The 13,582-nt window shown below is 36.1% G+C and overlaps 1 protein-coding gene across 1 annotated transcript in view; it reads left to right on the top strand.

Moving 5' to 3' along the window:
- LOC138808754 (tyrosine-protein kinase FRK) overlaps positions 1-13,582 on the top strand; it is an 87,399-nt gene that overhangs the window by 28,912 nt on the left and 44,905 nt on the right. The window lies entirely within an intron of this gene.

Here is a 13,582-nt window from a genome sequence, read left to right as displayed (position 1 = left end):
AAATTTTTTATGATTGATACTTTAGGAAAGTTTAAGCTTCATAACATATATTTAAATAATATCATCATGTTGTTTTACTCTAGTATTTATTTAGATCTCTTCTTGGTTTATACTTTCAATTTGGACTCTTTTACAACCATGCCTATATCTAAATAGCAGAGAAAAGTCAGCGTTCAACTTCACTAAAGTCTTCTCTATTGTTCTTCAGGAATATTTTTAGAACTTAATGTTGCTCTTACTAAGTCATAACTGTTTACTATTTAACACCCATTCTATAGATTATATTATGATTTGGGATAGGTTCATATTTCTAATTCAGCAATCTGGAATTGGAAATAGGAATCTATTTACTACAAGGTCACCTTAAGACTGGTTCAACCTGAGTGGCTCTTTTGCTCCGTGTAACAGCTCTTCACATGCTTTTCTTTATATTCTTGTCCTACTGTCTGGTTTATTGAGCTATAACCTTTATCTCTCAGACTCACAGCCTAGAAGAAGTATTTGCCCATTCATTCATGCATTCATTCTAAAGTATATTGAGACTATTATTTAATGCCAGTGTTGTGCTAGGCTTGTGAATTTTAATACATAGGCTAAACAGTATAGCCCCTTAGCTTTCAAAGATAGTAAGAGAAAATAGGAAGGAATCAAAGAAGTCCCCAAAACAAAGTAAATTTAAAAAAGGGGTGTGAGGAAAAGGAACACAGTGGTGAAACACAGGTAATCAAGAGAAGGAGGTTCTCTTATTGCAAGACCTGTGAGCTGAAACATCGCCAAAAGATGAATAGGAGTCACTGGGATAAAGCTTTCTGATTCTTCAGAATCAGGCTGTCACCATTCACCTTGGTAGAAATCTCTGCCTAGTTAATTCACAAATCTAAGGTTTCAGGGTGTTTCGGTCCTGTGTTCTCATTTCAACAACAGGTCGTCATAAGCCTATAAAGTTGAAAAAAATCTCTTTCCTGAATCATAAAGATCAGGTTAGAGTTTACAACATTATTTTACTGATTCCTTCCCCTCATTTAGCCCTGAAGATGTTTTAGTATCTGCAAGTCTGTGTATCACAGAATGATGAGGTGAAATCTTCCTTAATTAAAATTTGTAATTAGTAAGGCAGTCATGGAGGAGAGATCGGATTTCAGTTTTTTCAAAACTACATTTCTATGTCAATAGCTTGCATGCTATTTACAGATAATACTTACATTGTGTACCCTTAGAATGTCATCCAATGAAGATACCTTGTAAAAGTGAGCACTTTAACTTAGTTCAAGAACTTAGTTTATTAAAGTATATTATTTAATACAGAAATATAAGTGAGAGAAATGTTACCTTCCTTCTCCCAGCACATACTTAGTAAAGACAGCAAAAGCATGTGTAATTTCATTGCTGTACTCTGCTATGGAGAGTGGTGTGAAAGGATACTGGCCCAAGGATTTGATGTGTTGAAACCAATTCTATTTTCAAAGCTCTGGCTGTTTATGTTGCTATAAATCAAGACCGGAAATAGATATGGGCCTTTACTGAGCAGAATTATTTTAATGAGTGTTTTTCTATAACAAGGGAAAACCAGAATCTAGTCTGGAGTGAGGCTTCCTTAGAGAAACACCACCACCAACAAAACCAAACCGACAACAAAACTGCTGTGCATACCAAAGCATGGGGACAATTGAACTGTAAAATTCTGACAGATCAAAAGGAGGGGGAAGAGGTGGGCAACCTTAGCAAAGGGGCAGAGGACCCAGATATAAGGAAAACAAGTTTGGGAAAATTCTCTCTTTGTGGGAAAGGTCATTTATTTCTATGAACAAAGACTTTTCATAGGTGTTTGAACTTGCTTTCAACTCTGAATTGTATTTACTTGTTCTTCCAAAACTCTGCATAGTATATGTGTCAAATGCAGAATGTTTTGGATGTGTGGGAAATAAAGAAGTAGGCCACAGTGTGGGGCAGCACGCAGCAAAGTAAACCAAAGGTCACAAGGTTTGGAAAGGTTATTGTGAGTCCACTCAGAATTGCAAACAAGACTGTGCTCTTTAAAACTGTGGCCCCTGATTGACCTTCCTCAAAATTCCCCACTGCATTTATGACCTGTAGCGTCCTGACCACTACCTCAGGCTTTCTGGTAGTGTTTGTCTTGTACACATTCTTCCTGGGACATCGTCTAGAAACTGGAGTTTGAGCACTGAGTCTTTGAAGAAGTTCTTCTTCAGGTATGCGTGGGGCTGGAACTGGAGGGGGCCACTTCATCCAGACTTGTAACAGTCTGAGAAGGGAGGCAAGTAATATCTATGCGGTTGCCTTTTCTTCTAGTTCTATGTAAAAACAAGCAAGAGGTGAACGCTCAGGTTTCTGACAAAAATCTACCAGTGACGGCTGAGCCTTCCCTTTGTTTCCTGACAAATAGCTTGTGTACACCAAAAACAAAAGGTGTATTTTCTGGCACTGGTTCTAAGTCTCCTCTGAGGAGAACAAGCAGCTTTGTAGTCATGTTCAGCATCCACCATTTTCAACCAGGGAGTGGCATTTATGTGGATTATAAACAAACTGAAGTTATTATTGTGTTAGTGTTATAATTGTTAGTTATTGATTACAGTAATGCTTAGTACCTGAACACACAGGACCAAATTATTAAAGAGAAAGATAGAGATGAGGGAGAAGGAGAAGGAGAGAAAAATGAATGAATAAAGGACTGACTGTATGCTGTTTTTATCTTTGGACTGTCTCACTTATTGGCTGCCTGGAGATACCTGCTTCACTTTAACCCTCAAAGATCCATGATAATGGTATATATTTCTTCATGTACCATGATTGCCTCAGTTACACACACACACACACACACACACACACACACACACACACACACACACACAGGAACACACATCATACTTTCATTCTTGTTTTGGCACCACATCTACATAATCATTAAGACAGTACAGATTTTGCTCTGCATGTTATTTTTCTCAAAAGCAAGAGATAACTATAGAAAAATTCTACCACAAACCTTCCATTGTAATTAAAAATACTATTTTTATACTATATATAATTATTTCCATAAAACATCATAACATCATTCTTCTTGTTAAGTAACATCCTGTCTCCCTCCTCTGAAGCTTGTTGGAAGATATGTGTAGTTTCTGGTGTTTTACATTTCTATAAACAACTATGATGGAAATAAGTAAAGTGGTGGTTATTATTTCTTAATTGGAAACAAATGATAATAGATATTAGCCAAGCTAAGGTAAAAAAATCTGGACATCAGGTTTAATAATAAAGTGCTTTATAATGTTCATTCATCTACAGCTCACAAAGAGTCAAAAAATATCATGAGTTCTAGGCTGAAAATCAGAAGTCAAATACTCCTTTTGTTTTTCCTTTGTAAAAAAGTCCTAGAGATAAGAAATACAGAATAAGATGCTAAATTGAAACTATGACATCTATTAACTCATCCCAAATGGGGTCTACATACCAACTAGTTTCCTAAACTCAATAATTGGTTTTATATTTTCTTTGAAGGTAATTCCCAAAGAATAAATTATTTTAATGTGTTTTAAGAACATTTAATGATTCACATAAAGTGGGTAATATTATTGATGACACTGGGATTTAAATTTTTTTTAATTTAAATTTTTTGAAATTAAATCCCTTTTGTTTTTCTTCTCAAGATGAAGTAAGTAGTACTACTGCTTCTGAAATGAACCCCTCACATGTTTATTAAGAAATATACTTCCAATGAAAAGCTTATTCATAGGAATAAGAGTGATATATATGTGTGTATATATATTGTTTCTGAGATAAATCTTATCATATATTGTAAAGAAATGTTATAATTTACATTTATATTTTAGCTAGAAGATTGGCAGTGTCATGTCTGCATATGTATAAACACATTCTTGCTTTAGAAGAGAAATCAATATTGGATTCCATTTCCTTTTACAAAAATGGTTATGAATCAAAACAATGCTTTGAGTTTAAAGACCTGTCTGAACTTTGCTGTAGTCTTTGTGAAACTTTTGTGTGCAAGGAATCACATATTTTTGATCACTAGACACAGGGAAGTAGGCTGAAATTATAACCAGATTCTTATAAAAAGAGTCATCTCCTTTAGTGACAAAAACACAGATTACTTCCTTCAAAATTCCCCTTCTATAAGTTGATTATAAAAGTGAATGTCAGCAACAAAAAACACTATCAAGTGACTCAAGTAATGACTTCCTGGTTTTTGTGTGACTACAAGGCCTGCATTGTAATTGTCCCAGAGTGATGTTGTAAGTTTATCAGCATAGTTTACATGTGTGCCATTCTGGGAAGCTTGTGTTTTTAAGACAGAAAAGTCAGTTTCATTTCTGACCTTTATGATTATATGCAATTACTCTATAGAAGAGAGAGATATATTATAATCTGTAGTTTCAGGCCAATTAATATTAGAATTGTGGTACAACTTGCTCATAGCAGAGAAAGCACTTTATATTATATGGTAAACACACAGACACACAGACACACACACATACACACACAAAGATTACATGGCAACACTGGCGTAATCTAAAGTCCAAGGTTCAGAATAAGCTCAAAGATGATATAAAATGACTACATGTAAGTTCAAAGAATGAATGGTTCCATCAAGAAGTATTTCTGTAACAGCTCCAAAGAGAAAATATATGCATAAAAATTCAGCATTGGCTTTGTATACTTTATGTTCTACCAGGTGATTAATACCAGGTGATTACTACCAGTTCCTGTAGTACTTTAAGAATTCTGAATAGGCAAGTTTAAGTAATGCCACTACAGTTAATGATGGCCCAGTGAAGTTAGCTGGAGCAATCCTAGGATAGATAAAATTGAAGGAATGTCTAATAGCTACATCTTGTATACAACCTGAAATTCCAGGCCAATAGGCTTTATTCCATAGGCAATCAAAACATAACAAAGAACAACAACCATAACAAAAACAATCTAGATATTTGTATGTATTGGTAAGATACCCAAGTCATATTTTCTGTAGATAAATCCTTTGATGGTAACGTGATCAGAGGAGAGATACTTAGATTAATACGGTTAAAACTTGTGACACGGGTGCTCCTTGTATATGATCAATGAATATAACCTAGCTGGGTGCTGGTGGCTTATGCCTGTAATCCTGGTTATGCAGGAGGCTGAGATCTGAGGATTGGGGTTTGAAGCCAGCCTAGGGAAGGGAAGTTCCTGAGTCTCTTATCTCCAGTTAACCACCAGAAAACAGCAAGTGGTGCTAGCCTTGAGTGAAAACGTTCAGGGACAGTGCCCAGGCCCTGCGTTCAAGCCCCATGACCAAAACAACAACATAAATATAAAAAAGACTATATAGCAATATGTTGCAATTTATTGCTATGACTCACTTACTGATAATGAGTTGGACAAAGGTTTTGTTGGGGAAAATGGAAAGAAAAAAATGAATAACAAAATCTATGGAAGCATTCTTTTCTTTCTTCTTGTGATGGGGGAGGGGAGCAGGAAGGGGACTAGTGGCAGGGCTAGCTTACCGTGAGCCAAGGACACACTGAGCCTATATGGAGCCTTTGAAGAAGGGGTGGGGCTCAATTACCTGGAAAGGTGGAACTTCACAGAGGCCTTCCTGGCAATGTTGACTAAGCACAGAAAGATGCCAGTGAGTCATGCAAAACCATAGTAGTTCAAGGGGACTCTGAATTCAAGCCCTTTAGAAACCACTAGTGACCAACCATCTCAGTGCCCTGTGGTCTATGATTGTAAATGTCAGTGTCTCTGAAGTCTCTGAAGCCGCATTGGTGAGGCTGATGATTTCTTCAGTCATTCTAGAACATGTAATAATGAAAACAGTAAGGACACTGCCTGGGCCTTGTGTAACTCCCTTCCGGGAATCTTCTTGTTACTTTCCTACTGGGTGCTTTTGCCAGGTTTATCCACTTACTTTACTTTCTGACTTTTCTTCCTTCTCTTCTTTCTAACTCATTTTCTTCCTGGAATCTGTCTATAGTACTTTAAGTACTAGCCTCTTTATTTTTTAGGGAGATTCTAGTAAAAGAAATTATAGGTTATCTTCTGTAAACCTTAGCCAGCAGTTTTTCAGCCTGGGTTTCTATTTTTAAAATGTAAGAGGAAATTATCTCAGCCTGATTGGAATTATGAGTGACCTATTTACCTCCTTTTCACCACTCATTATGGCATCACAAACTCGATTAGATGAAATTATGAACTTTTAATGGAGGTAAGACATTTTTCCCAATGTTGATTCCCCTAAAGTGTTACCATTTGGTTGATATCATATCCATATTATTACTTAAATGTTGATATTTTGCAGTACTGCAGAGCTCCTGTTTTTTTTTCTTCCTTAAACCTCACTTTGACTCTTCTCACTCCCCCATGTAAAATACAGAGCCTCCAGTTAATCAATTCTAGTACAGATTTCATCTTTTCTTGATTAGTAAAAATACTAAAAATACTGCCACCTGGTGGCAGCGTGTCCTAGACAATAATGGTAAGCAGGACAGAATAGTCACATTCAAGAAAAACACAGAAAAAGCAACAAATTGTGTTCACATAGTCACGTATTTCATTTTGACTTCAAACCTGACACGTCTAAGACAAATTTATAATTGCTTCCTTCAATAGCCTTGATGTATGAATGTACCTAGACATTAAGCTCTTTATAGATAGGCTTTTTTTTTTAATGTCAAAATGAGACTAAGATGGAAGTATCAGTGTTCTCACTTCCAAATGAGAAAATTGAGACCTGAGAGGTGAAGGAGAGCTTCCCCAGAAAAATGTCTTTGCTTTTAACTGTGGGCCCTCTTTGCCTTTGTAACTATTCAGATTTGAAACCAGGCATTGTTCCATTGCTCATCCCTATTCACATGTCACATGATCTTTTGCCATTATCTGTCTGTTCTAATGGCCAACCTTCGTGGTCCAAACTTTTGCAACCTGTAGATTTTTGTAGCATAATCTTTTTTTTTTTTTTGGGTCCCATAGTGGGGCCTGAACTCTGGGCCTGGGCGCTGTCCCTCAGCTCTTCAGCTCAAGGCTAGCGCTCTACCACTGGAGCCACAGCGCCCCTTCCGGCTTTTTTCTTTTTGCTTATGTGGTGCTGAGGAATCGAACCCAGGGCCTCGAGCATGCAAGGCAAGCGCTCTACCACTGAGCCACCTTCCCAGCCCTGTAGCATAATCTTTAGTGACTTCTAAAGTTTCATATTTCAGTAAATCTTAAGGTTGTCTACAACATCTTATTGTAAATATCCAAATTATTAAAAATACAGAGTAAACAGTGAAAGTCTCTGTCCTCACATTCATTGTCCCTTGCTGTTCTCTGAGAAGTATGCAGTATAAGTTTTGGTGTGTTGGTTCTTAAACAGAAGTACAGTATTTCCATTGATCTGAAATTTAGCCATCCAACTATGGCTTGCTAGGGTAGATATTCCTATGGTAGTATGAAATATATTTACAGACTTGATTATATACATTTAGACATTTGATAATTGCTTATAATTATAGAATTATATTAATATATCATAAAATTATATTGATTTGATAATGATTACATGTTACAAAATTATATTAATAATTTTGATAATTTAGACACGTACTAATTGCTTACAAAATAAACTTTATGCTTTAGTCTCTTACTACTTTTATCTCAAATAGGCATTTATTTTGTCTTCTGTTTTCATCTCATGGGAGCATTTCTTTTTATTTCTTTTTTTTTGTAAAGGTGATATAGTGAAGGGGCTGTAGTAACATAAGTCAGATAATGAGTACATTTCTTTTTGAGAAGTGTTACCTCTTCCCTCGTTTTCTCCTAGTGTTTTCCCCTCTCGGTCCTCTTCCTTCCAAGGTGTACACTACGGGAGCATTTCTTATTCCCTTAATAGATCTTCCTTTGAGGAGGCCAATATCTTTTTGGTGATATGGTATTCTATAGTAATACAAATTATCTTGATTAAATATCAATAAAGTATTTATGTATGTGGTATCATTTAACTAAATAATTTTTCAAACTCTAATTTACTCTCAGTGGTCTTGTATACATTACTATGCTTCTTTTTGCTATCTCTGCACATCAATATTTCCCATATATAGGTGAAAATCACTTGGGGGTTTTATTAAAACATGGGTTGCTGAACTATAACCCCAGAGTTTCCGTGTCAGTAGGTCTGAAGTGTGTTCTGAGATTTTTCCATTTCCAATAAGTTTTCATGCAATATTGACCCCACATTAAGGAAGACTGATGGGTGGGATTTTCCTCTAAATTCCTTCTTGGCACTCACTGTTTACTGCCTAGAAGATCATCAGCTTCCAGAGATAGTTGAAAATGGCTATGGTCAAGAACCAGGCCTGGAGTTTGTATTCTTTCAGCCTAGGACCAGCTGGGTGTCTAAAAGGAAGAACTGAGGAGAACAGGCCTCAAAATAAGGAAATGTTTCACAAATGTGAAGAGTGGAACAAGCTGTCTCTATCCATCATGTGCTCTTGAAGATTCCATCTATAGCAAGTGCATCATCTTTGAGTATGAATGATGGCATTATTATGACACTAAATGTAGACAAGAATTTTTTATTTTACATTCTTCCCTTCCTGTTGGGAGCTAAGCCAAGCAAAATTTCAGGCGTTGAATGAGTTGCTGCATCTAGTCAAATATTCATATCCATTTCATCATTAGTGTGGACTCAATTCTGGTGTGATTTGTCTTGTAAAGCAATGGTCCCATCCATTAAGTCCCAAATGGCTTTTGAACAATTATTATAGAGCTTCCCTCTTGATCTACTAAAACTGCTTTATCGTTTAATTTACAAAAACTGCTTGCTTCTAAATATAGTGGGTAGAAGAAATATGTCTTCAGGAGACTTGATTATCTGAGTATATTATAAATATATCTACATAAAAGATGCAATAGAGGATTTATGCTTGAGAATGAAATATAGGAAATAAAATCACAATTATAAAGTTTGACTTGCTTCATAAAGTGGAATTCTTGTAAATGTTTACATATGTATGTTTGTATCAAGCATTTTAATGTTGACACATATGCATGGCCTTTTGAATCAGGAAAATGCATTGAGCTGATAGATATATTGCTTCGTAGCTTGAAATATATGTGTGAAGAAAATTTACCATTTTTGGAATTGGAATTAAAAGGAAATATTTGATATTTTAACTATTACTCTCACTAGGAATGCATATATCTATAAAATATATATAGCTGTTTCAATGATCTTTATGCAGTTGTGCAAAGGAGTTTCAATTCAACATGTCAGTTTATGAATACAATGCATCTTGATCACTGTCACCCCTTCCATCATTCCTCTCATCTATCTCAAACCCACCCATTCCCTCAAGTTACCTCGTTCCATTTGTGAATGCACATACGTGAGTATGTGCATTTAATATTAGGATTGTATATGCCCACTATTTGTCTCTCTAGTTGTCCCCATCTTGTTCATCTTCCAATCCTCCCCCGACAAAACATGCTACAATTTTTAAAATATATTCGCTTAAGCTTTATACAAATGACATTACAATGGCATACATTTTCCCTCCTCCCCCCGCCAGTCCTGGGGCTTGAACTCAGGGCCTGGGCACTGTCCCTGAGCTTCTTTTGCTCAAGGCTAGCATTCTACCACTTGAGCCACAGCGCCACTTCTGGCTTTTTCTATTTATGTGTACTGAGGAATCGAACCCAAGGCTTCATGGAAGCTAGGCAAGCACTCTACCACTAAGCCACATTACCAGCCCTTGCTTTGTTTTTATTGAGACATGGCTTCAGCTGGTCTAGAACTTGCTGTGTGGGCTAGGCTAGTTTTCAACTTGCAATCTTCCTATCTCAGCCTCTCAAGTGCTGGTTCAGCCTCTCAAGTGCTGGTATTACAGGTATGACCCAAAGCCTGTCATGTATATATCTTTTGGCATATGAACAATTTATTTCTTGTAAATAACCTACAATATTACATTTAATATACATAACAGTTCATTTCTTCTCTCTTATGGTTTTATTTTGTTTTATTTTTTATTTTGTTTTACTGATTTATTTATTTTGAGTCCGGTCGTGGGGCCTGAACTCTGGGCCTGGATGCTGTCTCTCAGCTCTTCAGCTCAAGGCTAGTGCTCTACCACTTGAGCCACAGTGCCACTTCCGGCTTTTTTCTTTTTGCTTATGTGGTGCTGAGGAATTGAACCCAGGGCCTCATGCATGCAAGGCAAGCGCTCTACCACTGAGCCACCTTCCCAGCCCTTTTGTTTTATTTTTTGGTGGTTCTTGCTGAGGATCAAACTCAAGGCCTTGTGCATGCTAGGCATGACCTCTACAACTAAGCTACACCAGTCTTTGTTTCTAATTTGTCAGTGCTAGAATTAATTCTTCAGTGAATGTTATACTTAGGAAACAAAATCGAGTAGTATGCAAATATTCAGCTTTACTGAATAGTGCTAAGTTGCTTTCTAAATTTGTGGTACCAAACTATAATGTCACTAGTGTTGTATAAAGGTTATGTTTCATATTTTCCCAATATGCATTTTCCCAATACATGAGATAAAGTGTAAAATTGGATTTAATTGTAGTTTTCACTATAATACCTAATTTCTAGCACAGAGGCTGTGATCTATTTCTCCAAACTGTCCACTTATATCTTTTGCCAATTTTTCCACTGTTTTGACTTTTATTGAATATAGATTTTAATGTAATCTGAATAACAGTTCTATTTTTATATATCTACCTTGCATGTATTTTTTCAAGTTTTGAGGCTTATCTTTTAATGTCTCTAAATGGTAATCTTATAATACAGAAGTGTAAATGGTGATGCAATAAATATTATCAACATTTCCCCTTTAAATTTATGTATCTTTGCACTAGTCCAAAGGCAAATTATTTGAAATTATCATATATACTGTAGACAATGTTTGTATATTTTTTTCATAAGGATTATTGATGGCATTTGCCCCATTTGTTCATGATTGCATCCTTTTACCCATAGTTTATGTTTGGGTCAATTTGAGATTTTTTTTTAAATTATGCTCTTGTGTTCTTTTATTTCTGCAGGCATAGGAATGATGTATTTCTATTTTCCTATGGATATTTCCATGCCAACTGGAATGTTCCATGCCTTATGTGATTTTAGTTGGGCCAATCATAGTCTATAGATTGAATCACTGCAACTAGTTCAGCGCCCCAATTGTTCCTAGTTCTCTGCCTCCTGGGGTAATGGTGGGACTGCATTTCTGCTGTCTTTGTATGACTTACCTCATGAATAGAGGCTTCAAACTGAAGGTCTAGCAAGCAGCCTATGATTGATTAACCACACTTTCCAGTCTTGGTTCAGATTCATGGACACATGGAGATAGAAAATCTGAGAGTAAAGTTCCAGAGCAGAGCTCCAGATGACCCTAAATAGACATTCGGCCAAAAAAAAGCAATTCTTTATTGTCTTAAATGGCTGAGATTTTTTGAGTAGTTGCCTGCTCCAACATGATAAGAGTTAATATGGGTGTTACTTGATCATTAGTAGAGATAAGTCTTAATAAGTATAGACATTTATATTTATATTATCATGTTCCTTTTCAGTTCTTTTCCTTTCACTTCCTTCTAGGTGCATTACTATTAGTGTAATTCTCTAGCACCCATCAATTGTCAAGAAGATTTGAATTTTTTAAAATTTTATTTAAATCAAACTTTAAAAAAATACAGGGCCTTGATGGTATCCAATACATGCCTCAGTGTCACATGGAGTTATAAATAAATATGTAGAAGCAGACATCACAATAAATTTCAAGCTAATTTTCAAGAGTAAAAATTGGACACACATTTTATAGCAATTTTACTTTTCCATTTGCTTAGTCAGGCCTCAAACGTATAAGGCAGGATCTCTACATTGAGCTATCTTGGCACTATTTACCTTATAATTCTTAGGATAGGTTTTTCTTTGCCTAAGAACAATCTAGGTCACCGAAAATCCTGTGTATGTCCCCAGTGTAGCTTACTAGATAGGAACTTCCAAGCATCTCTTGCATTAACAATTATGAGCCACATAAAACTTCTGCATATCACTTTTGGCCATGATATAACTATGTCCAGAGTAAATTTTCAGGACATCTTGGAAGGTTTTATGGTATTAAAAATGTTCCATATTAAATGGAAAGACTTGGAAAAAGTTATATTAAGTGAAGTAAGCCAGGTCCAAAGAAACATAGGCCCCATGGTTTCCCTTATTTGTAATAACTAGTATATGTCTGAGTCAAGCAGAAAAGGTCAGATAAGTTGATGTTAGGCAAAATGAACCCCAAGATAAGTTTTCAAATGTTTTTTTTCATGTGATTGTTTCTAAAATATAAGATAATTTCTTTGTTGCTTTGTATGTCCCTCTCCCACAGTATAACCCCTGCTTTCACTGTATTTGATGTTGGTATAATTTGTGGAGGGGAAGGGAAAAAACAACTTGTTTAAATAGGGATGCAGGTGGACCCATTGCAACAACGAGATATACAAGTCATTATGTTGAAAAACGAACTTTACAACTTTGGCCATGGAGTGGGAGATGAGGGGGCAGGGGGTGGGGTGGGGTGGGGAAGATGGGATAGGAAGGGGAAACAAAGGAGAAGGCTACAATGCTTGATAAGAAATGTACTCATTATCTTGCCCATGTAATTGTAACTCCTCTGTATGGTATTTTCACAATAAAAGTTCCGTATTATTTATCTGGACTTATGATTGACTATAAATTCTTTTGTATTGACAAAGTCAAATGGCTGAAGGATTTCACTCATTGCTTTACTACAGTTATTCTCTAGTGTTATGACATGAAAGTTGTCAAAGGGCAATGGGTTGTGTAAATATTTGATGGCTAGCATTTCTTCTCCTCTCCTAATATTTCCTTCCACAAGTCTATATTTCCTCCCTTGGGGAGTTACCACTTGTAAAGAAGACACCTGAAAAAACCTGTGTTTTACCTGAAATCCTTAACAGTATCGATGTAATGATGTATGGCACCATAGCAAGGGGCCATTTTTGAAAAAATGATACCTCAGCTTCCTGTTATTAGATTACACTGGTCTCACCAACCTGGTCCACTTTTAACTGGCTCTGATATTAAAGAGCTATCATTTTTTTGTTCAGTTGATCACATTCATGAATTTGCCTGTTCAGTATCTGACTCATATTTCTGGAAGGATGAAGGTAAAGACAAGATAAAGAGTAAAGCACCAAGAAGATATGTCCTAAGGCAGAAATTAGCCTGTGTACAATCTCTCCACTGCTCAGTGTTTCATTTATTTTAATAAATGTCTCTTAAAATGCAGAATCATATATTATAGTTGTCTCGGGAGGAATGGAGGTGGGGAAAGAAGGGAATTACTGTCTGGAAAAGCGGAGTTTCATACTCCCATGTTAATATGAAGCACATGTATACTTTAATTGGCATGTTTGCTCTGAACATGCTAGCTGAGGTGTTGGTAGACAGATTAATAGTGACTGGGGAATTTAGAGTCTGTAATGTGCAGGCTTACATTTCAAGGCCAACAGACCAAATGCAGAAATGAGAAGGAATGTAGAATGGATATTAGACAATTCCCACTTTGTAATT

This window comes from Dipodomys merriami, unplaced genomic scaffold (genome assembly GCF_024711535.1).
Source record: "Dipodomys merriami isolate MVZ:Mamm:240054 unplaced genomic scaffold, mDipMer1.0.p SCAF_476, whole genome shotgun sequence".
NCBI lineage: Eukaryota > Metazoa > Chordata > Mammalia > Rodentia > Heteromyidae > Dipodomys > Dipodomys merriami.
This window is presented reverse-complemented; position numbering and strand designations above follow the sequence as displayed.